General features: G+C 39.3%; 1 pseudogene; it reads right to left on the minus strand.

Annotated features, from left to right (window-relative positions):
* Window positions 1-18314: 18314 nt before the first annotated feature.
* LOC128573126 (GTP cyclohydrolase 1-like) lies at window positions 18315-18963 on the minus strand (annotated as a pseudogene).
* Between the last annotated feature and the right edge of the window lie 4417 nt (window positions 18964-23380).

The raw sequence follows: 23380 nt of genomic DNA on the forward strand, positions 1-23380 counted from the left end.
CAAAAGATCACCTAAGATCAAGAGTTTGGACCAGCCTGAGCCTGTCTCTACTAAAAACAGAAGACTTATCCCAATGTTATGCTGTGAACTTGTAGTCCTAGCTGCCCAGGAGGCTGAGGCAGGAGGATTGTTTGAGCCCAGGAGTTTGAATTTGCTGTGAACTATGCTGATGTCACAGCACTCTAGCCTGGGCCAAAGAGTGAGACTCTGTCTCAAAAAAAAAAAAGTATCAAAATTGAAAGTACTTTTAAAAGTACCTTTCAGGAATTACTCCAAACAAAGAGGAGTGAAGGAGCAGAGTCCACTGCACCCTTGTAGGTGAATCAGTCTCAATCGTACTCCTTGAAGTTACGAGACCCTGAGAAGGGACATTTCCAGTACTTGGGCTAGATGTGAGTTTTGGGGGATATTCTCCCCCAGCTCACATAAGCGGCTTTGCTGAAAAATGCAGGTAGTCACATCTTAAAGGAAAGAATGTCCTGGAGGGCTCTCGCCACCTCATAGCTGGAGACAGAGCACCTGCCTCGGGCAATGGACTGTTGCACTTAATCCCCTACTTCTATTTACACAAAAACTTTCAGTTAATCATATAGTAGGCAAACAGAACAGACAACCCAGCCCTTTGTGGTTCATCTCCACTGTTGTTTATCTCTAAATAAGATACTCTTGGTTTAAAAAGTTGTATACATACCTTGCTGGATTAACTCTGATAAGGCATCTTTACCTTTTGTCTTCCTTGTTCTTGGATTATTTCTATTTGATGATTTTGGGTATATGAGAATGTGAATAAGAACGGCCATATGCTGCTGTGCCTGAGCGAGCACCAGCCATCCCTTAATAAATCATTCATTTCATCTGCAGTATCTGCCTCTGTGTCTCTGAGTCTCTGACTAGGCCAGTGGACAGCAACAGAGAAGCAAATACTTTAAAGAAAGATACACAGAATTTATTAAAATACACTAAAGAAAACACAAATAAAGATAAAATACCCATGTTCATAAAATTAAGACTCAGTATCATCAAGATGTCAATTCTCCCTAAATGGATCTACAGTGAAAGGGGTTCAGGATGTACCCAGAGACAATACCAGGAGAGGTTCAGGCCAAGTTTAATGAAAGGGCACAGACACCCACCTGGGCAAAGACGTTGTCTGCACCAGGGTGGTTGGAGGTTTGTTTTTATACTGGGCATAGGGGGAGAAAGATTCCACAGCTTGTTGGAAGATTTTGGTGACCTAGGGTCTTTCTGGTGAACTTCTTGGGGTTTTTGTTCCAGGAGGAAAGAAGGAAGGGGAAGGGTTTAGGCCCCCAACATAAAATAATAATTGTAATCAAGAAAGGGGGTGGAGCAAGATGGCCAAATAGAAATCTGTAGCTATCATCTACGGCCATACCATCCTGAACGCACCCAATCTCGTCTGATCTTGGAAGCTAAGCAGGGTCAGGCCTGGTTAGTACTTGGATGGGAGAAATCTGTAGCTATCATCCCTCCACCTGGACACACAGTTCCACAAAAATCCAAGCAAATGAACACCTTAAGAAGAACCAAAATCAGGTGAGTGACCATACTACCTGGTTTTATCATTGTATCAAGGAAAGGGGCTCTAAAGCGAGCAGAAGAGACAATCTTGTGTTGCCTGTGCTATCCCTTCCCCATTCCCTGGCAGTCCCTGCCAGCATGCCCAGTGAAGAGAAAGGGAGGAAGAGTAAAGGGCATCGAAACCCAGGGTTGCTCTGGCTCAGGGGAACAATGCACAGGGCAGAATTCTGCTGGTACCCACGCAGGGAGCACCAGAGGGATATCTTCCGCTGTGAAGTGGCCAAGTTCCCACTAGCCCCACCACCAGCAGATGAAGAGCAGCCTGGGGCCTGGACTAAATTTGTAAGGCAGGCCGGCCACGAAGGCAGCAGTCCTTTGGAAATTCCTATGGTTTTGCTGTCTTGGAGCCAGTGGGCTTGGGGTATACATGACCCAGTGAGACACCTGCAGAAGAGGCCACGCTAGTGCCTGTGTCACCTTTCCCCCAACTACAAGCAGTGTGGCTCAGAGAGAGTCTTCTTTCACTGGAGAAAAGGAAAGGAAAGTGCTTAGAGGACTATTGCAACCTGGTTACCAGCTCAGCCACGGTAATATGAAGCACTGAGCACACTCCTGAGGATCCTAATCCAAGCCTGAATTCCTGGATTAGTTCCTAATTCACACCTTATAAGCAGAGTTTCTAGACCCACGTTGGGCCAGAAGGAAACATGCTGCCCTGAATGGGAGGACCCAGTCCTGGAAGGATTCACTGCCTGCTGAGTAAAGAGCCCTGGAGCTTTCAATAAACATCAGCCAGGCAACAGTCACCATTGGCTTTGGGTGAGACTGGGCTGACCTCATGTGTAACCTGGTGCTGGTGGCCATGAAGAAGGGCCTGCATCACTGCTCCCCCAACTCCAGCAGCCCAGCAGAGACAGTGAGGAAAGAAAGTGAGAGACTTTGCCTGGTAATCCAGGGAATGCTCTTATATCTTACCAAAGTTCACCAAGGCAGTACCACCAGGAGTCTACAAGAGTCACAGCATTACTGGGGTTGAGGTCCCCAGTGCTGATATAGTCACAGTGACAAAGACTTAGATAATAACACTCATCTACATTTGAGTATCTGGAAAGTCTTCTCAGGGAAGATGGGTTCAAACAAGCCAAACTGTAAAGATTAAAATAAATACCTAACTCCTCAATGCTAAGACATCAATGTAAAGATTAAAATAAATACCTAACTCTTCAATGCTAAGACACTCTGGGAGGCCAAGGCAGATTGCTTAAGCTCATGAGTTTGAGACTAGCATGGGCAAAAGGGAGACCCCATCTCTACTAAAAATGAAAAACTGGGGCAAAAGGATCAATTAAGCCCAAGAGTTCAAGGTTGCTGTCAGCTATGACGCCACAGTACCCTACCCAGGACTACAGAGTGAAATGGTCAGGAAAGGAAATGAAAGGAAAAGAAAAGAAAAGAAAGGAAGAAAAGATAATGGATGGAAACAACAAAAAGCTAAAAAGAAAGCAGGGGATCAGGGATGGACTTATATGGCAGAATTTCTGTTAGATTTCTTTTTCCTTGTTTATTTGATTTGCTTGCTTAAAAGCAGAGTTGTAATTGGTTATAAGGCCAGGCACAGTGCTTCATGCCTATAATCCTAGCACTCTGAGAGGCTGAGACAGGAGGACAGATTGAGCTCAGAAGTTTAAGACCAGCCTGAGCAACACAGTTAGACCCTGTCTTTACAATTAAAAAAATAGAAAAATTAGCCAGATGTGGTGGTGTTTGCCTGTAGTACCAGTTCCTGGGGAGGTTGAGCCAAGAGGATCACTTGAGCCCAACAGTTGCAGGTTGCAGTGAGCTATGATAGCACCAGTGAACTCTAGCCAAGGTGACATAGTAAGACTGTCTCAAAAACAAACAAACAAGTAATTGGTTACAAGATGGTTTTTGTAAGCCTCATGGTAATCTCAAATCAAAAAAGTAGAAAAGCTTCAAATAAACAACCTAGCAATGTATCTCAAAGAACTAGAGAAACAAGAGCAAACCAAACCCAAAATTAGTATAAGAAAAAAAAATAATAAAGATTAGGGCAGAAATAAAATTGGAACAATAAAAGAAGTTCAACAGCTCATCCTTATAACCCTAGTACTCTAGGAAGATGAAGTGGGACGACTGCTTGACACCAAGAGTTTAAGATGAGCCTGAGCAAGAGTAAGACCCCATCTCTACAAAAAATAGAAAAAATTGCCAATCATGGTAGCACATGCATGTAGTTCCACCTATTTGGGAAGCTAAGGCAGGAGAATCACTTGAGGCCAGGAGTTTAAGGCTGCAGTGAGCTATGATGATGCCACTTCACTATAGCCCAAGTGCAGAGCAATACACTGTTTCAACAACAACAACAACAAAGCAAAGAAACACAAAGTTGGTTTTTGAAAAGATAAACAAAATTGGCACATTTTTAGCCAGACTAAGAAAAAGAGAAGACCCAAATAAATAAAATCACAAATAAAAAAGAGACATTACAACTGATTCTGCAAAACTTCCAAAGGATTATTAGAGACTACTACAAGCACCTTTATGAAAATCTATTAGAAAATCTAGAAGAAATGAATAAATTCTTAAAAACATACAACCTACCAAGATTGAACCAGGAAGAAATCTAAAAGCTGAATAAGTCAATAACAAATAATGAGATAGAAGCAGTAAAAAAAAAAAATCTCCCATCAAAGAAAAGCCCAGGATCTGATGGCATCACTGCTGAATTCTACTAAGCATTCAGAGAACTAATACCAATCCTATGTAACCTATTCCAAAAAGTTGAAGAGGAAGGGATACTCCCAAGCAATTTCATGAGGCCTTTATCACCCTGAATCTAAAACAAGACAAAGACATAACAAAAAATGTTGGGGACCGCCCCAAACTACACCGTGAGTTCTTTCCCAATGATTGGTGGTGACAAGAGGATGAGGGAAAAATTAAGAGTTGAGACAAGAAGAAAGTTTTTAAAAAATCTGGGCCAGGGGCTTTCCACCTCCAAACGTGAGGACAGGCAAAATCCCCTAACTCCAGACTAGCTTTGTTTCTATTACACACATGACTGTTTTAATCATTAATCTAATGCAGGAAACCCTTACATCTTCCTGGGCTTGCATTTCCTAACCAAACTGTTTCTTTAACTATTTTAATTAGACTTATCTACCTCTTATGTTTATTACTCTAAGTTACTTATGATTTTAACACAAACAGAGCATTAGACAGGGAACACAGTCCAGGAGCAGGATGTCAAAGAAGACCCCAATCAGACCACATACACAAATCTCAAGAGTGGGCTTAAATCCTTGGGAAGACTTGTGGACAGATGGGCTGGCACTGCTACCATTACTGCAAAAACAGAAAAAAGTAGACATTTTCCTTCTGGTCTCCCTGAGAGACCTTTTCTCTCTTAACAAGGTTTAGGTGCCCACCCTCTTTCCAGCTCATTCTGTACTCCCTCGCTATTTTCCTAACTCCCCAAATGCACTCAGTCCCCCTGAGAGGGCAGCCCCGCCTGCATGAGCCTTGTCTCTCAGTGCTCAATGACCTTTGAGCTGAGTTGCGCTGGAGGAGGGTGAAGCTCTGGCCAGACAATTTCTGTTTGAAAACATCAGGCTCCAGGCTGTCGCACTTTGCAACAGAGTTGAGATTCCAAGTATTGCTTCTGCAATCTAAATGTATACATACTTTCCTCTGACCCACTTCTCTCTTGTCTGTTTCCTTTTGCCCATCATCAGCAATCATTTTCTTAATTCAATTCCTAACTTACTTATAACAAACAATTGAAAAATTCGTTTTAAACGTATTAAATCATTGTTTCTAGCAATGCAAGTACATCAAGATATGACTCTTCCCTTAAGTACTTACATGTCCACCCACAAAAAGAAAACAACAAAAACAAAAACAACAAACAAAAACAAAAACAAAACTATAGGCCAATATTACTGATGAACATAGATCAAATATAATCCTCAATAAAGTACTAAGCAAACCACATTCAACAATACCTTAAAAAGATTATTCACCATGATCAAGTAGGATTCATCCCCCAAATGCAAGGATGGTACAACATGTGCAAATCAATTAATGTGGTGCATCATATCAAGAGAACGAAGGACAAAAATCATATCATTTCAATTGATGTTGAAAAAGCATCTGATAAAATTCAACATACCTTCATGATTAAAACTCTTTAAAAGAATGGTTATGGAAAGAATTTACCTCAACATGACAAAAGTCATATATTACCGACTCACAGCCAGTGGCATACTGAATGACGAAAAACTGAAAGTCTTTTCTCTAAGATCTGGAACAAGATAGGGGTGCCCACTTTCAAGGATGGACCATATGTTAAGCCAAAAAACAAGTCTCAAAATGTTTTTTAAAAGTTATTCCACATTGTACTAGAAGTTCATTAGAGTCATCAGACAAGAGAAATAAATAAAGAACATTCAGATTAGAAAGGAAGAAGTCAAATTATACTTGTTTGCAGATTATATTATCTTATATCCAGAGAAACCTGAAGGCTCCACTTAAAACCTATTAGAACTGATTAAAAAAAAAAAATCAGTAACATTGCAAATACAAAATCAACATACAAAAATCAATAGCATTTCTGTTTGTGAACAGGAAATAATCTGAAAAAGAAACCAAGAAATAAACCTTTTTACAATAGTTACAAAGAAAATAAAATATCTAAGAATAACCTTTAAAAATAAGTGAAAACTCTCAATAATTAAAATAATACAAACATTGAAGAAAGGAATTGAAAAAAGCACACAAAATAATTCTAACATTTATATGGAATCACACACACACACACACACACACACACACACACACACACACAAAACAGAATAGCCAAAGACACCCTAAGCAAAAAGAACAAAACTGGTTTTCGCTATTCTGGGTCTTTCCTAGTTCCATATAAACATTAGGATATTTTTTTCTGTTTCTGTGAAGAATGTCAATGGCATTTTCATGGAGATTGCATTAAATCTGTAGATTGCTTTGGATAGTATGGACATTTTAACAAAAGTGATTCTTCCAATGCATGAGCATGGAATATCTTCCCATTGTTCTCTGTTCTTATTCAACTTTATCCTTTATAAATAGGAACATTCTAATTCATCTCTTTTAAAGTTATTTTAAAGTATACCCTAACCTATTGTTGATTTTAGTTATTTTGTTGCACTATCAAATATTGTTCATTCTATCTATCTAACTATATTTTTGCACCTATTAATCATCACCTCTTTTATCCCTCACTCCTTTCTACTTGACTTCAAATTATACTACAGAGCTACAGTAACTAAAACAGCATGGTACTGGCGTAAAAACGTTGATCAATAGAACAGAATAGAGAATTCACAGAATAGAGGTAGTGAACATACCTTTCACAAAGGTGCCAAGAACATACAGAAGGGAAAGGACAGTCTCTTCAATAAATGGCTCTGGGGAAACTGGATATCCAGGTGCAGAAGAATGAAACTAGACCCTTTCTCTCACCATATACAAAAATAAAATCAAAATGGATTCAAGATTTAAATCTAAGACCTGAAACTATAAAACTACCGAAAGAAAACTTTGGGAAATTGCTCCAGCACATTGACATGGGCAAGGACTTCTTGAGTAATCTCCCCAAACACAGGCAATCAAAGCAAAACTGGACAAAGGGGTCACATCAATTTAAAAAGCTTCTGCACAGCAAAGGAAGTAATCAACAAACTGAAGAAATGAGCCAGAGAATGGCAGAAAACATTTGCAAACTACCTGTCTGACAAGGGATTAATAACTAGAAAATCTAAGAAGCTCCAACAACTCAATAGGAAAAAATTAATCAAATTTAAAAATGGGCAAAGGATCAGAATAGACATTTCTCAAAAGAAGAAACACAAATGTGTAATAGACATACGAAAAAATGGTCAATATCATTAGTCATCAGAGAAATGCAAATAAAAAATACAATGAGATATCATCTCTCCCCAGTTAAAATGGCTTTTATCAAAAAGTCAGGTAATAATGTATGCTGGTGAGGACATGGAAAAGGGGGAAACTGTACATTGTTAGTGAGAATGTAAACTACTGCAAGCACTATGGAAAACAGCATGGATGTTTCTCAAAAAACTAAAAATAGAACAACCATATGACCCTGAAATCCCACTTCTGAGTATATATCCAAAGAATGGGAACTCAGCATATCAAAAAGGTATCTGTGCTCTCAAGTTAATTGCAGCACTACACGCAATAGCCAAAATATGGAATCAATCTCAGTGTCCATTGACAGATGAATGGGTAAAGAAATCATAGTAGATACACAATGGGTTGTTATATGCACCACGAAAAAGAATGAAAGCCTGCCATTTGCAACAACATGGATGGAATTGGAGAACATTATGTTAAGTAAAACAAGCCAAGCACAGAAAGACAAATCATGCATGTTCTCACTTGTATGTGGGAGCTAAATATTAAAAACAGTTGATGTCATGGAGACAGAAGCTGGGAAGGGCTGCAGGGAGTGGGGGCTAAGTGAGGAAATAGTTAACAGGTGCAAAAATATAGTTAGATGGATAGAATGAACAATATTTGAGAGCATAATAAAATAACTACAATCAACAATAAGTTAGAGTATACTTCAAAATAACTAGAAAAGTTGAATTGGAATGTTCCTATCACAAAAAGTGTTAAATGCCTGAGGTGACAGATAACCCAATTACCCCAATTTGATTAGTTCATATTGTTTGCCAGTATCAAAACATTACATGTACCCTATAAAGATATACAACTATTATGAACTCATAATGATTTAAAATTTTTAAAAAATAATTGTAATCAAAATCTTAACAAGTTTATTTGGTATAACTTGACAAACCAATACTAAAATTTATATATGTGCACTTTATATGTGAATTTCAAGTTGATTAGAAATCAAATATTAAAGACAAAGCTATAAAACTTTTAAAAGACAATATAAGGGAATATTTTTATAACCTCAGATTAGTGTGGGAGCTCTGAAACTTGACACAAAAAGTATAGATCATAAAGATACAGATTTAATATATTACAACTAAGAACAGGGCATACTCTTCATGACCTTTCCCGACAGAAAAGACAACCCCAATCCCAGAGATTAGAAGTGAGTAGGAAAACTTTTTTTTTTTTTTTTTTTTGCAATTTCTCAGCATTCTTGATGAGTAAGTCACTGGAGATACCAATGCATCCAGGTTCACCAGGCACTGAAGAAACAATAAAAACTTTACTTTCTTTATAGAAATGTGTGTCTCAGTTGAGTACATGTAATACTTTCAAAGAATAAGATAATTTTGAGATTCTCTTTGGATTCTAAGGATAACCCATTGGTTTATCTTAACCTTTTCCAATCCCAAGTTTTCTGTTACCTGCATACTCCTCAGCTCTTATTTACTTTAGGTGGGAAAGAGGTTCATGGGTTACTTATAATTATTCTACAGTTTTGAAAAAGAAAAACATAAACATGAACTCACCTGATGATTCTATTATCTATTTAGGTGACATTAAAATAATTAAAGTGTTTTTATTTATTTATTTACTTTTTTGTTTATTTGTTTTGAGTGTGATACTTCTTGACCCAATTTCCAGGATGAAGTCCAGGCTTCCTCCTGCATGTCTCACAGTAGAAAATGGTTTCTCTCCTTGTACCTTTCCCACATCTTCTCTTGCAGACCATGCAATCTTTTGTTGACTTTTTTTATGTTGCATTATAAAATGCATCTTCCCAGTTAGCCTTTCTTCAATGTCATTCTGTTTCTCATATCACTCACAAGCTGGGTAATGATATTTCTCCTATAAGAAAGGTGTTTCTGCACTTGTTCTCCACTTTCCTTCTTATCTAGTGAGTAAAGGATGTAGTTGTTCACAGCTGCAACTTCATCAGCCAGAAGAATAATGTTTTCCACCATTGTAGGACCTCCTTGTAGGATTTACAAGGAGTAAATCCACGGTTCTCATCAGCTCTGTCCACTCTTCCACTTCTTATATTGTAAAATAACTGTCAGGTTTTCAAATTGAACAACCTTCCTATAACCTGTGATCAACTGTGTTTGGGGGCCAAAGAATATACTCAGCATTGTCACTAACCTGTTATCATGGAATGAGGCATATTATTTTCATACCACATTGATAGTCACGTAATTCATATTCCTGAACTTCCTTTTCTTTCAGATCACTTGGAAAATCCTTCCTTCAAGCCATCACTCTTCCTGTTACATGTATTTTCATTCTATGCAATTCCCGAGCAAGTTGAGGGCTTGGGTAGAACCCGTGTAGACGTGATAGCCTGGACCACTCATGTGTGCTTGCAAAGCTTGTGGCCAATTAATCACTATTCGAGACACAAATGGCAAATCAGGATGAATAATACTCTCTGCTGTTGTCCTGCCATAATAAGGGATATGAGAAAACACATAACTATTTTCTGATTCACACAGGCGAAAAATTCATAGGTCCCACTTTGTAGCACTTGCATTGAATCCTTTCTTTGAAACCTATTGTGCTCTCATCTATAGCCACATTTCTTCCCGGTACATAAAGTTCTTTACATTTATTGTCAACATACTCACTAACATTCTTCACCTTGCTCCCTTGGGTACACACAATCCCTTGAGCTGTGACAGGAGGAACTAAATGCAGCATCCAAAATATTGGGAAAAAATAAAGACAAGAGAAAACATCCTTGAAGAATGGAATTACCTCTAGCCAATCTTTGGTAAAGAAACTAATTGATGGCGCCCATAGCTCAGTGGGTAGGGCATCAGCCACATACACCGAGGCCTGGCCAGTTCAAACCCAGCCCAGCCAAGAGTTTGAGATTGCTGGGAGCTGTGATGCCAGAGCACTCTACCAAGGGCAACAAAGAGAGACTCTATCTCAAAAAAAAAAAAAAAAAAAAAAAAGTCAGCCAATTGTGCCCTCAAATTCAGAGCCATGTTCAGTATTATACCAAAGAAGGCCTGCATTTCTTCTGACATACATCCTTCCACGAGTGCCACACTGAGTATTTTGTTAGTAGAGTCTCCTTCTGTACTTTTCCCCAATGCAGACGTATAATTTGCTAAGATCCAAATTTCACCAGTAAGATCATCTGAGAACAAGAGCTAGAAATATTCAAGTTCAGTTGTTGGCCAAGTACTTGGAGGAAGGGTGAATCCCTGTTGTGTGACAGAGCATGGGAAATTTATAGCCTGGCCATTACCATTACAATAAACTTCCCAGCCACTTGTTACAAACCAAAATCACTGCATAGAGGAAGAGTTTTTTCGCGCTCACCTTCACAACTAAACGCTCCTTCAACCTCAGTGTCCTCAAAAATCCACCCTGCAATATCCTCTTCACTTACTCGCCTTCTCCCTGCCATTTTCCTACAAGCACGCGGGGGCAGACACCTTGGTGCGATCACCTGTTCGCTGGGCCTGCGGAGAAGCAGGACGAGCACAAGCTGCGCCATCTGTTGGCTACAGTGCGCACTGCATGAGGCTGGGACAGCGGTATCGGCGAGCTAGGGCAAGAACAACAATAAAAACGCGTGTTGGACATCTTCTGACATCAGAGTGGAACAGGAAAATCATTAAGTCCGACGAGGTCCAACCTAGGATCGGAATGGGTTAAAATAAATTACTATACAAATTTTAACACATTAGGGATTTTTTCCTCAAATTTTCCCATGCAAAGGACTTTGCAATGGCAACACAATGTACGTGTAACAAATGCGTAGCCCAGAACACATCAGGTGTGAGTGGGCAAGACCAAAGGGAAAACTGAAGCCTCCAATTTAAGCTCTCGTACTACAGCGCCTACGGCAGTTTTAAATCCCCAGTGGTACTGTTAATACCAGCTAATATCAGATGATAGTTTTTTGCTTGTTTGTTTTATTTCAGTGCTGGGAAAAAAACAACCAAATTTTAGAAGGCGTGAGTTAGAAGCAGACTTTATATGTTTCTTTCCATGGACATTGAAGTCAGTGGAAGAAACCACAATTAAGAGACCAAAACTAGAATATCTTCATAAACCTTTAACCATAAGTTTCTGTTTCTGTGCTCCTATTTCTGTGATATTTTATTTATTCTAATTTACTGACCCTTATTTTTGTTTAGGCACACTTATATTTTTACCAAAGTAAGAACCTTACAGTTGAAACCCACATGGATATTTTTCCTGACAACTCAGGAGATTTAGCTGTTACCATTAAACCAACAATATTAAATTAGTCTTATGTATCAAAAATCACATATACACAGATCATTTTGGTTTAGCTGGGTTTATAGTTTTATAACTTTGTGTCACAGGCTCATACCTTAAGAACATAAAAATGACTGGTAAATACAGGCAAAAATTTGAAGACATTTTTATTTTTACGTCACCAATAATACTTTTTTATTTTTAATAACCCAATTATACACCAAATACTAAGTTCGTATGAACCTGCAAAGCATTTTGGTTTATTTAATTAACTTATGAGAGCTCTCCCTTATTAAAAGCCAGTTTGGTACTATACAGATAGCATATGCTATATGTGTATGCACAAAACACATCTAAACACGTACATCCACACTTAGGCACACACAAAATTTAATAGCTTTCAGCTCAGAACTCTAGCCATGAGATTGTAGTACAGATTCACTGGTTTACAAAAAGTGACTGGATCGAAATTATTTCTCACAAAGTTGGAAATTGTTCACATGGCTAGACTTTAGTTGCTCTGACAGGTAATCTAATGAAGACTGGGAGCAGTTTTGGGTAAAGCAGTTGATTTTTAAAAGTTTGATTTTGATGGAAGTTTGATTTTTAAAAGCCTCTTTTACGCTTTTTATTTTTAGTTCAAGTGAGTTTTCAAGGCAAGATCTCCAAATAGCCTGAATTAGTAATATTATAAATATTGAGGGTTTTTTTGTTTTGTTTTTTTGCAGTTTTTGGCCGGGGCTGGGTTTGAACCCACCACCTCCTGCATATGGGGCCAGTGCCCTACTCCTTTGAGCCACAGGTGCCACCCATAAACACTGAGTTTTATCTCAACATCAGGATAGAAAAAGTTAGCAGATTTAAAGTAGGTAGAAAAGAAAATAGAGAGATAAAGAGCTTAGGAAATACATTTTAACTTTATAGCAGCAGGTCAACCATTTGAGCTCTGAATTTTTCTTGATGTAATTTACTCATTAGTTAAAACATGTGCACAAGAATTGGCCTTAACCAGCTGCAGTTCTAGAAAATGTGCCATGCCTTTAAACCTTTCCATTTACACAAATACTTCAAGTAGAGGTACCATAGATCAAGTGGGGTATCAGAAGGGGGTCATTCTCCTTATCTTTCCTCAGACAAGGAGGTTTGTTTCCCATTTTTGTTTAAAAGAAGGAATTGAACTGTAGTCTACAGTTTTGTGTAGTGGAGCAGAGTGTCCTGATTGTGGGTGGGGCTCCATCCTGTTTGACCACTGAGTTGTTCCTGCCCTCTTTTCTGTCTCAGTTTCTCTCTTTGCAGGATTACCACCTCCAACTGGGCTCAAATCACAAAGTAATCAGCTCTTATGTTTGTTTCCTGGATAAGCATACTTTTAATTAATTTTGTTTGGGGGGGGGTTCCCTGTCGGGCCACTTTGCATCTTGGAGAGCTACCCCATACACTCCTACTTAGGCCTCTATTCACCTAGGAGTCTCTTTCACCTGGGATAAGTAAAATGCCCTTTCTCTTGGAGCTGAGGAATTCAGGCTCTCATTTATCTACGAAAAGGATAATTTGGTTTCTTCTTTTGCAAATGCACAGAAAAGCTGATTGTGATTAATTTTGGAAGGAAGCAGCAATGGAGAAGACTCTTTAGAATGTACCTCCAAATCAAAATTTGGATCCCAAACAGAATAAACCAGGACCATTAACCAAGATTGTGAGGTCTGGGGCTAAACTTACCAGTTCCACCCAAGGAGAAGTCCATAGGGGATGATCCCCAGGGCAGCCATGCTGGTACACAGCACTGAGTTTGGGAGGTCCTGAGTCTTTTCTGAGCCCCATTTTTGGTACCATCTTGTTAACAGGAAAAAAAAAAAAAAAGAAAGAAACAAACTCTGCTGAATAACTTAAAGAGTTTTCTTCTGAGCCAAATGTGTGTGACCTCGGCCTAGAACACGTTTTCGAGAAGTTCTGAGAAAATGTGCCCTCAAGTTATGTATTTTCACCAAGAATATCATAGAAGTCAGGCTATACCTTTACATTGCATCATAGCAGAAGGCACATGATGTGAATATGTCTAATTATTCATGGTTATTACCTTGGATAATTTGTTTAAGATGGTATCTGCCAGGTTTTCCACCATAAAGTTACTATTTTTACTTTTACAATTAATAAAAGTCTTTTGAGGAGAGACTTTGAGACTTTGTGAATATTCATTTGTGAGATCATCATACTTTCACTGATTTTAGCATCTACTGATGATTCTTGCCCAAAACAAATGTTATCGTGATGTTTGCCAAATGGTGGTATTCTATTTCCCTTATTATTCTACATATTAACCAGAATCAATCTGTAAGGAAGAATTTTTCCTTCTCCTTCATTTATTTATAATGCTCTGGGTTCATATATATTTATTTTATTCTATTGACTATAATCCATTATTGTCATCACTTAATTTGTTGTTCTATTTATCCTAGATTTGGCCATTGGAAGTTCCTTGAAGTTGTCTTTTGTGTCCTGGTGACGTGTTCCCATGATCACTTGAACATTCTTCTTTTTTTTTTTTTTTTTGTAGAGACAGAGTTTCACTTTATGGCCCTCGGTAGAGTGCCGTGGCCTCACACAGCTCACAGCAACCTCCAACGCCTGGGCTTAAGCGATTCTCTTGCCTCAGCCTCCCGAGTAGCTGGGACTACAGGCGCCCACCACAACACCCAGCTATTTTTTGGTTGCAGTTTGGCCGGGGCCGGGTTTGAACCCACCACCCTCGGTATATGGGGCCGGCGCCCTACCGACTGAGCCACAGGCGCCGCCCACTTGAACATTCTTCTATCTCCTGGTACCATGAAATGTTTTAGGTTCATTGTCTGACTTTCCCTGCCCGGCCCTGGAACCAGCCATTTCTCCATGGAGCTCAGTTTGTATTATAATCCAGAAGCCCTACCTGGAATAAAATTCCTAGAACATGGGTTTATTTGGGGGTGGGGAGTTACTTTTTTTTAAGCTGGTAGAGTTCACATAAAACAAACCATACCTTCTTTTGAAATGAATTTAGCTGCGAATAGTGATTAAGAGCATGGACTCTGGATCTGAACTTGGATTTGAACCCTGTCTATATCTCTCACTAGCTGTGCCACCTTGGACAAGTTACTTAACCTCTCCATGCCTTAGCAGTTTCTTCATCTGCTAAGTGGGGATGATAATTGTATATAACCACAGCATTGTTCTGAAGACTAAATATATTGATTTATATAAAGTATATACACCAGAGCCTTGCACATAGTAAGAATTATGTAAGTGTTAGCTTTTATGATTGCCTACTAACACTAGGCCTGCAGTTCATATCTTAGTCCTCAGCTGCTGCCACCACATATGTCATGCATATGACATTTTACTCATAGTCCCTATTATTACTTATTATTAATACATCCTCTATATTGACGGAGGGAGTGTCATTTGACACTTCTCATCTTTCAATAGCCTACTGCAGTTACTGTCTCATCTGTTTCAGTCTGGAAAACACTTGAATATGTGACCTTTGGTCTCATAGGAAAGTCCTATTATATTGATAAAACAATCACTCAACTCAATGGGCTTAAGTTTTAAAAACTATGACATTCTGAAGATTACTTTCAGGTTCCCCAACTACTTCAATGTGCTATTTGAGGGTAGCAGCAGTTCAGAAAAGAGATGTGCCTTTTTCTTTTGATTATTGTAAGTCAAAATCTAAAAATCTTACTTCAAAGTATTTAATGCCTTACAGATATTGCATCCCTTTTCCTTGATGAAACTAGCCCCATCCCAAACTGTCCCACTCCCAGGATGTAAAATACATACCAAAGTTGCTGATTCACTTTTCCAGTCCCTATTTCTAAAAAAGCACAAATCTCCCCTTTCCTCCCAGTTTCTATACTTCCCAAATAGCACATTCCTTCCCTACCTCTCCCTTTCTTCTTCTCCTTCTGGACACACACAACTGCACATACATGAGTGTGGGCACTTTTATACACACAGATGGCATCCTGTCACTTAAGAAAAAAGAGTTTGAAGAGTTGTTGAAAACTATTGGATATGTAGAACTCAGATAAATATGACCTCTTCAGGAGCAAGGAGTGGGATGCTGAAATTAAACTAATTCACACTTTTTTCTACCTACCAAGTCTTTAAAGCTACCTCTGTTTATTTAACCCTACTGGTAATGTCACCCAATGGTAGATATTGGTTGTTCATGCCTGTTCTCAGCCTCTGCCATGGTTTTGGAACCAAATTCTGACTTCTCCTTAGAGAAATATTCTTACCCTGGTGCATGGAGTATAGAATGACTGTCAATCAAGGTCACACTCTACTAGCTGAGGGATGGGGACATGATCCAAGCTAAATGAAATCCATGTCCTCTCCTAGGTGTCAGAGTTTGGAATCAAAGGAAATAGGGATGGGAACACATGCAGACAATTCATCTTGGTAATGGCACAAAAAGGCTTCCATGGCTTTTAGTTACCCAGGACCATGGAGCTCACTAATATTAGTAACTCAACGTGTCTAAGCTTTAAATTACCTATCTGCAAAATAAGCATGATAATAACAACTGACAGTGGAAAGAAGTTGAGATTAAATTAGACAAAACATGTAAGTAATATATCCATTATTAGGTCTCAGTGGGACAAAAGTAGCTATAATAGCAGCTCAGTAAAGCAGAGGAATAATTATTCTTTTTTTTTGAGACATAGTCTCACTTTGCCGCCCGTGGTAGAGTACCGCGGCCTCAAAGCTCATAGCAAACTCAGACTCTTGGGCTCAAGCAATCCTCTTATCTCAGCCTCCCAAGTAGGTGGGACTACAGGCGCTCACTACAACCCCTGGCTCCTGGCTGTTTTTTATCCTTGGGCTTTTGTTTTTTTTTTCCTTTTTTTAAAATAGCATCAGTTATGTTAGGATTTTGTTCTTCCCTGTTTTTTTTTTTTTGTTGTTGTTGTTGTTGTTTGTTTTTGTTTTTTTTTAATAACAGCCCTGGCTATTTTTTACAGATCGGGTCTCGCTCTTGCTCAGGCTGGTCTTGAACTCCTGAGCTCAGGTAATCTACCTGCCTTGGTTTCCCAGAGTGCTAGGATTACACACGTGAGCCACTGCGCCTGGCCTGATTATTCTTATCACTTGGAATGAGAGCCTTGATTCCAGGTTAGAGTTTATATTGAATATAATAAATAAAAAATAACTGAATATATTTTCCGTCAGAGAATTGCCAGAATAGACTACTACAACATCTCCTAGCATAAAGCCCAGGAACTCACAACTTTTCTTCCTATAAGCTAGATCTTATATCCCTCTTGCTGTGATAAGAGAGGAGGATACAGCATTTCGATTTCAAATTCAATAAGACCATTACTTTTTCCAAGCTTCTATGAGCCATGGTAGCAATACGTTTTACCATCACTTGGAGTCTTCATTAGGCTATTAAATCTCATAGTCCAAGAGAGTGGCCCCAAGCCAATAAATTCTTCCGATCCAGCCACCTTAACCAAGAACCTTCCTTAACTCCTTTCAGTGCATGCTAATTCTTGCAGCTTCTTTAGGGTCTGGTCTCTTTCTTCCCATGTCAAGTCCAGATGTTCCTAGATGGGTTACACTGTGACTTAATCTCAGTTATCAGCCTGGCAGCAAGAGGGGGTAATAGGTACAAATCCTGAGGGAGCCTCTGTGGCCCTGCAAGGGAGAGGCCTCTGTAGCGTCTTCCCACAATGGGGATAAAGGCTCTTAATAGGGAAGGGTAGGCACTTCCTGAGAATGCAGAGAAGTCTGGGAATTCAAAATCCTGGGGTGTCAGGGCCCCAAGCCTGGTCCTGCCTTGGCTAAGCAATCAATTGTCTTTGAGGTTTGGTGGCTCAAACTATTAAGTCCTAAGTATGGTTTTTAGCTATTTCTGCTCTCTCATTGCAGGAGATAAAGGCCTTTTGTAAATACCAAAGAGGCCCTAGATCCTTCACACTTGGTTTGCAAATGTTTGCTAGATGCTCTCAACATTTTATTGTCCCTCTGCTACAGGGCATCACTGCAACTTAATGACAGCCAACCAATTTTATGACCTTTTGTGCACTGTCTCCCTACTGCCACCAAGGCAATCTCCCCCTTTGTTATTTTTATTTGAGTTTCTGTAGATGATTCTTTTTTTTTTTTTTTTTTAGACAGAGTCTCACTATGTCGCCCTCAGTAGACTGCAGTGGTGTCACAGCTCACAGCAACCTCAAACTCTTGGGCTTAAGCGATTCTCTTGCCTCAGCCTCTCAAGTAGCTGGGACTACAGGCACCTTCTACAACGCTTGGCTATTTTTTGTTGTTGTTGCAGTTGTCATTGTTTAGCTGGGCTGGACCAGTTTGGAACCTGCCAGCCTCAGTGCATGTGGCGCCATAACCACTGTACTACAAGCGCAGAGCTATAGATGATTTTTAAATAAAATTAGTGACAAGGAATAAAGTTCACATCTGTAACAACTGAAAATGGAATGTAGTAACAAGACTTAGACGATGCTACTCGCGGTACAATTTGCAGAACCACACTGCACACCTTGACTTCAGCTCCAGCTGAGCGTCAGAAAAACGCTTCTCTCAAGTTTTCGGGTCTTCCTGGAACACACCGAACTGTTCGTATTTTGTCTACCTCCCATTACCATACACATGTGTGTTGCTTCACACTCCACTACTCCAACTCCAGCAGGTCGCAAAGCTTCCGTGATTGCTATGGCAATTTGTTTTGTAAGGCAGTCTTGAACTTGGAGTGGTCTACTACAATCCTCCCAAGTTTGCAGAAGCCCAGGACCTGCCTGTGAGGAAGGTAACAGATATAGACCTTTCCAACAAATGGAATTTGATGATGCTCACATTGGAAAACATATCTATGTCCTTCACAAGCATCATCTCATCATAATCTTCATCAAATATAACATCATTTAGGTCACTTGAGATGGCCCCCTGGTAGACCCTGGTGAAGAACTGCGTGGCCTTGGCCACCATCCAGGGCGTCCTGGGCGTCCTTGCCCCGGTGTCCTCGCCTAGCAAGCGTAGGATGGTGGAGTAGGCGGCTGCCAAGTTGGAGAGGTTCAGCACATCATCCTCCTCTCTGTGGGGCTGCCCTCCCAGCTGTTTCCGGGCTGGGCCCTCTTTACCTTGGGCCTCGGGGGCTTCTCCACTAGCCGGCTGCGCAGTGATGGTAGTGGGGTGCATGGTGGCTCCTGCTCGGGGAACCCATTACGACACCTAGTGCTTTGTGGCTTCTCAGCAGGCTCCCCAGCTGGGTCCTTCTCCCTGGATGGCTGCTCAAGGAAGGCTCTGGAACACTTACGGACTGCAACTAAACCTCCCTGGGGGTGCAGAGGAAGGACTATGGCTAGACTCATCTGGGGGAGGTAAACGCCTGGCTGAACCCCCTGGACTGGGGGTGGTGGGGTAGAAAGCCCAGAGAGCCTGCTTTACAGTATGGCCCTGCGACCGAGCCCAGGAGCACTCCCATTGGCCAGTGCCCAGTAGCTTTCCCATTGGCCAGTGCCAAACCACTTTTTAAAAGCCTCACTTACTGTACCAGCCAAGTGTTCTCCACCAAAACATTTTTGCAAGTCACCACTGGTGAACATTTTAGCAACTTGGCTGCTATTTCATGCCAGAAACTATCTGTGGTTCAGTACTACCTAGGAGAGGCCCTCATGGCCACCCCTTCATCACTGCAAGTCTCCTCTTAAGCACGAGCCAAGGTCTTATTAGGACCACAAGAGATTTATTGTCAGGTGATATCTATGGGAGTTAAGGTGAATAAAGCAGGATTGGGCCAAAACAAGACAAACAAAAAACCTTCAGACAATGCAGATTTCAACGGGGAGCTCCAGAATAGAAACTGCCTATTAAAACTTTTACAATGTACTTTATATATCCGTTTGAAGACAGACACAATATTTTAAATTAGTTACTGACAAGAAAAAAAAAAAGATGAGTAAAAGCATGCCTTGTGGCAAAGGAACAAGATGCTATTGCAGTGAAGGTATCAATTTTGCAAAATTGGATTGGAGCTAGCTGCTGCTAAGTATCAGTTTTAATTGTTTGTCAATTTTCTCTTCTTTCCTGGAGTAACAATATTTAGAAGATCCAAGAATCTCAAACATATATGGAATGTGGATAGAGACGATGAGAGCTTTGTACATATGTTTGTTTTTGCTACATTGTACTATGAAAGAAAATCATTAAGGGAAGAGACTTAGACTACAGCTACCACGGCAGTAGGAGACAGCAGAAATCTCAGATAGTGTCAGACATTCTGTGAGAACAAATCACTAATGACAGGAGGAAGACCGATGGGCTCCCTACTCTAGAGTCAGTATATTTTACAATCTCAGGATTACTGATCAAAATCATTCTCAGTGAAAAAAGTGAGATTTCACCATTGAAGCTATAATTTTTATCACATGTAAGTAAAGATTTCTTAAATGGTTTGTAGCCATCAAGATGAGCTTTCTTCTCACAATTCCAAAACTTCATTTTTGATTGAAGCAATGCTAATTTTTTTTTCAGTAAAAACATTCACAATTTATTGTCTTTACCATCTTCTTATATGAAGTAAAGAGAAAAATGGGGGACGGAGAGTGGGATGTTCTCAATATATGAAGCAGTATTAACTTCTTTTTTTATTATTGTATTTTTTATTTTTACATATACATGTGTTTATTAGGTTTCCAGTTTTTTGCCTTCACAAAATTAAAAAGGCTTAAATTTTAATAACAATCACAATGTTTAAAATAAGGACTAGAAACAAAAACCTTGTAAAGAACAAATGAACATAAATACATTCAGAAAAGGAATCAGACAATTGCTACATTGAAATATTAACTAATAATAAGAATGCAAAGAAAGTAACAGTATTAACTTCTAAATTCATGAGATAAGCACTCCTGCAGTTTTATATGTTATTGACTTGGCTCAGTTTATTAATTTTTTTAAATTGCTATTCTGTTCACTAGAAAATCACATATATTGCTGAAATAGTTTTGTACTTTGCAAATAAATGTGACCTCACAAATATTATCACTGTAAGCCATGGTAAACAAAAATCAACAAAAAGCCAGATCAATATATGTCTTCAACATAATATGCTGTATTCGAGTATGTGTTTTGAGTTTATGAAAATACATTCTTCAATGATAGAGCTCAAAAACGTCAATTGTTTCACCTTGGGTACCAAATTTTTATGCAAAATATGTTTTGGCTAAATCTACAGTTCCAAATCTTCACCCAGCCTCCTCTCACCAGTAGCTTCATTGTCCCTATAGATATAAAACAGATTTTAAAGAGAGCTTTTATTATTTTCTGTTTAAATTATAGTGCAGTTTGTTTGTTTAGTTTGAAAAAATTTAGTGACTTTTTTTCATAATTTGCATGGCTGGTGTTTAAAAGCCACTAAGAGGTAGTTTTACATAGTTACACAGAGTTCGTCCCCATAAATCATGGTAAGGTTTAAGCTGTTTTGCACATCCACAGTAGACCCATGTGTACAGAAGCCTCCATGGCAGAGACCTTTATTGCCCATCAAGTATCTATATGCTTCTTCACATTTCCTTACACATTTACATTTAGACAAACCAATGTAACTAGGTCTAGGCTGGGGAAAAACTAAAGTATGATGGCTAATGCCTGTAATCTTGGCACTCTGGGAGACCAAGGCAGAAGGATCTTTTGAGCTCAGGAGCTAGAGACCAGCCTGAGCAAGAATGAGACCCCATCTCTACTAAAAATAGAAAAAAAAATAGCTGGGTGTCATAACAGTCAACTTTAATCCCAGCTACCTGGAGGTTGAGGCAGGAGGATCGCTTGAACCTAGGAGTTTAGGGTTGCTGTGAGATTGACTGATGCCACAGTACTCTAGCCTGGGAAATAGCCAGATTCTGTCAATAAATAAATAAATACATAAATAAATACATAAAGTATGCCATTTCTAAGTCAAAGCATTTAGGGAGTGGTACATAATCTTCCAAATATGGAAGTTGTGTTTTGAGATGAGAGTCACAATATGTAAGTAGATTAGATCCCTGAGCCCATATTTGGAAGGGAGCTTCCCTGGAGAATCACTAGACTCCAAGACACCTGGTAAAGTGAGAAATAAGCCATTCTACTAATAATAAGCCATTAAGATTCTGAGCTAATTTGCTACCACACATAACCTAGAATCTAAGTCCATTCTACATTTTTTGATTAATTCCTGCTTCTTGGTGGTGATGCACTGTGGTTGGAATACCGCTAGCTGTTTTTATTCTGCCAGGTTCAGTGAGGTAGCCTTCAGGGATGATCTTACTTGCTTACAACCCTGGATCAAATACTGTATTTTCTTTGAGTATGAATATTTTACATATTCATAGGTTTCAAGTTCAATGTATCAAAATTTTCATTTCCCAGCAACAATGGGTGGTCTTAATTAAAGACATAATTTTATGTGCCTAATATTATACTTTAAGAAGGCAAAAGAAGAATTATAATAATTTTTTTTTTTTTGTAGAGACAGAGTCTCACTGTACCGCCCTCGGGTAGAGTGCCGTGGCGTCACCCGGCTCACAGCAACCTCCAACTCTTGGGCTTACGCGATTCTCTTGCCTCAGCCTCCCAAGCAGCTGGGACTACAGGCGCCCGCCACAATGCCCGGCTATTTTTTTTCTTGTTGTTGTGGTTTGGCCGGGGCTGGGTTTGAACCTGCCACCCTCAGCATATGGGGCCAGCACCCTACTCACTGAGCCACAGGTGCTGCCCAGAATTATAATAATTTTAAAAACAATTTCAGGTATATTTGTATTGCCAGAAAACTCACTGGCATGAGAAGTAAAATTAAGCAGAGCTTCATATTTATCAACAAAATATTTTGTTATGTGAAATTAGGAAGTTGTGCTGATTTGTGAGAAAAAATTGTTTTCTATAATCAAAATTATAAATAAACAATCATACACATATACATGCATTAACAACTACACAGGAGTTTGAAAAGAGGTAACCTCATTCTTCAAAATAATGAATGTACAAGGGTATATGTGAAACTTGGTAAACGGTCTGTGAAGCTAGTGAATGATGCCCCATGATTATATCAATGTACACAGCTATGATTTAATAAAAAAATTTAAAAAATAACGAATGTGTGAGCCTCCAGGACGACTGAGAAATGGTTTAGGTCTGGGAGGAGGGAGGCAACGAGGAGGAAGTTGCATCTGCGGTAATCTAGCCTCACACTCAACTGGGAAGGGGAAGAGAGTAAATAAGCCAGGTTTCCTCGGTGATACAAAAGTCCTCGTTTTCCAGTAATTCCTGGTATGTAGTAATATGAAAACATACGAAATTGAACAAATGTAAAGTTGGAATAAATGATAAAAGGTAATTGCTGCTTTTCCTTGTGGATTTATGTGACAAAATGTCTTAAGAAAAATTATTCACAACTTTCCTCCAGAACAGTCACATGGATTTCATAAAGACAGGAGTTGTTAATTTTTTGGTTTTAAGTACCCCCACCATCCTATTATCTGTATGTTTAATCCCAGGGTTAAATTACCTCCATTTAAGGTGCGTTATGCTGGTTTCCCTAAAGATTATCCTTGGATCGTGGTGGTACATGTGAACACTC

Source organism: Nycticebus coucang, chromosome 20 (genome assembly GCF_027406575.1).
Source record: "Nycticebus coucang isolate mNycCou1 chromosome 20, mNycCou1.pri, whole genome shotgun sequence".
Taxonomy (NCBI): domain Eukaryota; kingdom Metazoa; phylum Chordata; class Mammalia; order Primates; family Lorisidae; genus Nycticebus; species Nycticebus coucang.